Genomic DNA, 5461 nt, shown 5'->3' with positions numbered 1-5461 from the left:
TTTATAGTTCTAAGTATATTGAACAATTTTTATAGTTCTAAGTATATTGAACAATTTTTATAGTTCTAAGTATATTGAACAATTTTTATAGTTCTAAGTATATTGAACAATTTTTATAGTTCTAAGTATATTGAACAATTTTATAGTTAGAATTTTAAATAGAATTTTAATACATTTTTTTAACTCAAAATTTTTTTTAATACAAATAACATGTGAAATTTGGCTTTTAATACAAAAATCTAAATATGATGATAGAGTAAAAATAAAATAAAATACAAGGATGATTATATATATATATACTAGTTACAAGGAATAAGTCTAACTTGAATATTAGTCAGTCAGTTAACCGTAAATAAAATTAAGTTTAATGATGAAAACTAACTTGATTTGACTAAAACTAACTAAAATATTATAATGTTTTTAAAAGTTGAATATAACAATGTAAATTAACTAAATATCTAATAGCTATTCCAACACATTGTTGAGGGAGTAATTGATATAATATCCCAATTCAATGATTAATCTCATAGCTGACACAAAAGACTTAAACTGTGGAAATTCCTTTCATGTATTAAAATGTGAAAGTGGAAGATGTAAATTAAGAATGATGGATGTTGTATTAATTAGATAATATAATTAAAAAAATATTATAAATATAACCTTATAGTTCAATATAGTTCTAACAAAGTATAATCCTTCCCCTCCAAACTATGACATCCATATTAATAACAAAGTATAATTAAATTAACAACATTCATACCTTTCAAGTGCTTATAATCCTTCCCCTCCAAACTACGATTTGATGTTTATCGAAATTCACCAGGATACAGGGGACCAGGTTCTGCATCAATGCATTTGGGATAGTTAGAAAGTAACAATTTACATAACCAAGCAGAAAAATGAACCAGAAATGCAGAAAAATGAACCACAAATCATGTCTAAGTAATCGCAGAAAAACGCAGACATCTACGTAATCATCTACGTAAAAATGAAATATATATATATAGTAGGTGACTACATTATATAAGTCTATATAAAAGAAAATTTGACCTTTATAAACTGAGTGACCACATATATGAATTTCTTACATGAAAATTACTAATGTGACAGTAGTATACCAATAACACACACTAGCAATGGAGCAAGCCACCTTGTATTCTGCCAAGTTACTATTCTTATGAAGCACTAAATATTAATTAATTTAGTAAATTAAGTGATTACTCATGGCATTACGGTTTGCAAGAGATAATGCAAACAATGAAGTAATAGTAAGAGTAACTTAAATGGATCTAGGAACAATAACAGCCTTGAGAGGGTTCTTCATAACAACAGTGAAAGCAAAAGTCTCAGAAAAATGCAGACAGACGCAGAAACGCAGACAAATGCAGACAAACGCAGAAACGCAGAAATGCAGAAAAATGCAGACAAACGCAAAAACGCAGAAAAATGCAGACAAACGCAGACAAACGTAGACAAACTATCCCATATTATAACTATCCCATATTTCTAATCACTTTAATGCAGACAAACGCAGAAAAATGAACCACAATAAGTAATCGCAGAAAAACGCAGACATCTACGTTAATAATTGTCACAGGGACCTAATGGAACAACATTACCAGGACACAAATCAGACCTGCTACTAACTTAACACATTAACTAACTTAATCTTCTCATAACCAGGAAATGAATGAAAACCAGGAAATGAAAATCAAACAGGAAATGAATGAAAACCAGGAAATGAAAATGAAAACCAGGAAATGAAAATCAAACAGGAAATAAAAATCAAAGCAGAAACCATGAATGAAAACCAGGAAATGAATGGATGCCCGGAAATGAATGAAAACCAGAAAATGAAATCAAACAAACCAGGAAAGGGATGGCGACAGCGATACTCACTGCGGCGACGGTGTCGGAGTTCGAGAGGGGGACGGTGGTGACCGACTCTGAAAGTGATGGATTCGGTGATGGATTCGGTCGTCGATACTCTGCATTTAGGGATTCGGTGATGGATTCGGCGATACTCACTGCATTTAGGGAAGGGTTCGACACTTAGGGATTTAGGAATCAGATTCGAAGCCAAGGATTTAGGGATTTAGGGAAGTGTGAGAGAAGGGTTCAAGTGTGAGGGAAGGGTTCACTTAGGGATTTAGAGAAGAAATGAAAACAGAACTTATGATTTTAATTTTACGATATAATTTTATAAATAATATAAATTTTTTTAAAAATACCTTAGCGTTGGCCCATCCGAAGCTATGTATTAAAAAAAATTATAAAATTAAATTAATAAACTAGCGTCTGTTTTATTTTGAGTAGCGTCGGCCACTCCGACGCTAATCGTTAATAAAATTGAAAATTGAAATTTGGTGGCGTAGCATCGGCCAGGCCGACGCTAACTAGCGTCGGAGTTGGGGGCCGACGCTAATAATGGCAGCTAAAAGGCAATTTTCTAGTAGTGTAGGAAACTCATATCCTCCATCAATAGGAGCGTTTAGTAGTTCTTCAAATTCATATATATCTTCAATAGTTCAATGTCTTTTGTAGAGTAATCCACTACTTCTTGCTAATGTATACACTTATTTTAGCTACATAAGTGCCTCAAAAGAAATTGATCTTTCATTTGCATTATTTAATTCACCAACAGTTCAAGTGAGTGATGGGGAATATAAATACACAAATTTATTTGATGCAACATTAGTAGCTCTTTATTCAGCTCTTGAGAAAGTTGGTGGTGCTAATTTGGAGGTTGTTGTATCGGAAAGTGGATGGCCTTCTAATGGTGGTGTTGCTGCAACAGTTGAAAATGCACAAGCTTTACTATAGTAATTTGATTAAGCATGTGTATAATGGGACTCCTAAAAGGCCTTATCAAGAATTGAAAACTTATATGTTTGCTATGTTTGATGAAAATAAAAAAGGGTTTGCTAAAACATAATGACATTTTGGTTTGTCCACTCCTAATAAACAACTTAAATATCAAATTAGTGGTGACATTGGGGCATATGCTTCTCCAAGTTCCTCCTCTTCTCAACTAAGGAATGCAAGGAATAATATTTTCCTTTTGTTTGTTTTTATTATTTCTTTTCTTTATCCAATTATTCTTTTTTTTTAAATAAAATCTAATTAGACAATATTGATAATTCATTGGTAGAAAAGGAAGAAGGGGTGGGGGAGCGCCTGAGAATGTTTAATATTTGATCTTGCATATAATTTTAAAAAACATCTTAATGTTATTTAGAAAGACAAAATTATAGACATAATATTGTATATAAAAAATACGTTGAATAAATATAAGTGACTATTCTTGTTTATAGTTGATTTCCTTTTTTTTTTTTTTCCTTTCTATTTTTAGTTTCCTCCTATATTATTTTTTGAAGCAATCTTCCTCCTCTTTTTTATTTTTTTTGTTTCAATTTAAAGGCTCAAATGATGAATTTTATAAGAAACTATTTTACTAATTAAATATTATTTTAGAAAATTAATTTGGTGTTAAAATTATTTTAGATATATATATCAATTAGTTTTATAATTAATTTTTTTTATATGTATGTTTTCTATGAATGTGTTAATCTGTATCTATTTGACTAAGTGAATTATGTAAATAATAAATATTATATTTTATTATTTTATATATTTTTCTAAAAATAATAATATTTAAGTGTAAATATTTTAGAGAAAAGATTTAGGTGATTTTACGTGTATATGTGAGTTGGAAAATAACATGATATTTTCTTGTGCATTTGACTAATGTGAAATATGCACTAAATTATATTTAAGTAATTCTAAATATATTTTATTTTAATTATTTATCTATTATAAATAAATATTTTAGGATATTAGTAATGTTGTGTTTGATTTCTTTTATTTTCATAAACTTATTATGGCATTGTGATTTTATATAATTTTATTATGATCTAGTAATTAATATAAAGTGTTGATGTTATATTATTTATTTTCTGATTTTGAGTATTCTCTAATGATGGTAGTATTAGAGTGTTTAAAAAAAAAAGTATAACTACAGTGATTATTTTGAATATGAGAGTTTCAATTGTTAGTAATATGTATTTTTTAAAGGTTAATTATTTAAATTACTCTGATTTATCATATATTCGTTATGAAATATTAGTAATGTTTTGAAATTTAATTGATGTATGAAGGAGTATTAAAAATGAGAAAAATGAGATTAAGTAACTATTAATTTTGTTTTAGCAAAATAAAAATAATAATAGTAAAACATAAAATAAATAAGGGGACCAATTGGTTTGACCCATGTGAACCCTAATAAAATTAAAAAGAGAGCTACTTGCGGCCGCCGCCGTAGAAGGACACAACAACACTATCGTTGGCACTAGTGATCGATAACTGTTCCATAAAATTTTCACCATTTTTATTAAAATTTCGATTTATTGTTTCACTTATTTAGTTAGTCAAATAAACCCAATTTCTCAGATTTTTAATCATCTCAATTTCTCTCTAAAATACCCGACTTCTTAATTTGTGGAATTCCTTATTTTGCACCGTTCTTTTTCACCAAAAGTGCAATTTGAGTGAAACCAAGGCCAAAACAATCGTGTGAAAAGTGACTATATTATCCATGATTGGTTTTCTAATTTATGGTAAGTTTCCTTGACCAAATTTTGAAATTAGTTTTAGAGTGCCTTCTCATAATTTAATTTTAACGTTTACCCATAAAGTGTCGAGTTAGATCGATTGAAGGACAAAGAGTCAAGGAAAAGAAGGTTGTTTACACGTGGAATTGTATTCATGTGTGAAAGCGTCGAAAAAAGATAAAGGGTGAGAGAGTGTTTGAATTCATCAATATAATATATTGTGAGATGAATGGGAAAACCGTATTTCCCAATGATTCAGAGATCATTGTTATTAAATCTATTTATTTTATTTAATAACAATAATAATATATACTAGTTTTGAATTGCTATTATCTTAGGCCACATATTTTAGTAGTGTTGTTATCTAAATCTTTATTATTTGAATTTATTTTTATGAAGTATAAATATAAAAATAACTATATTATTTATATATAAAATATGTAAGACCCGTAAATTTTAAGTGTGCTTTATGTATTTTTGGTGTATTTTGGATTTTGGTTCGGAGGCTTTTAAGCCAAAGTTAATAATATTTTGGAGTTTTTTTAATCAAAAAGATATTTCGATGCCAATTAGAATTTCTCGTCGATAAATAAATTGAAATTAACTGCGGTGAATACTTTACGGTTAATTTTATGTGTTTCGGGCGAAACGGTAATTTAACAAATATCTAGATATTTTGAGATATTTGTTAAGTTATATTTATTATATATATATGTTTGCTTGGAGGGAAAAAGAAAGGAAAACTAGAAGGAAGGAAAAGGAAAAGAAAATAGTATAAAAGGGAAAGAAGGAAAAAGGAAGAAAGGAAAGAAAAAGAAAGGAAGGAAAATCTAAAATTTTCCATCTCCTTC

General features: G+C 28.6%; 1 pseudogene; it reads left to right on the top strand.

Moving 5' to 3' along the window:
- LOC101508693 (glucan endo-1,3-beta-glucosidase-like) overlaps nt 1–5461 on the top strand; it is a 39106-nt pseudogene that overhangs the window by 10914 nt on the left and 22731 nt on the right.

This window comes from Cicer arietinum, chromosome 6, assembly GCF_000331145.2.
Source record: "Cicer arietinum cultivar CDC Frontier isolate Library 1 chromosome 6, Cicar.CDCFrontier_v2.0, whole genome shotgun sequence".
In the NCBI taxonomy this organism is placed as follows: Eukaryota; Viridiplantae; Streptophyta; class Magnoliopsida; order Fabales; family Fabaceae; genus Cicer; species Cicer arietinum.
This window is presented reverse-complemented; position numbering and strand designations above follow the sequence as displayed.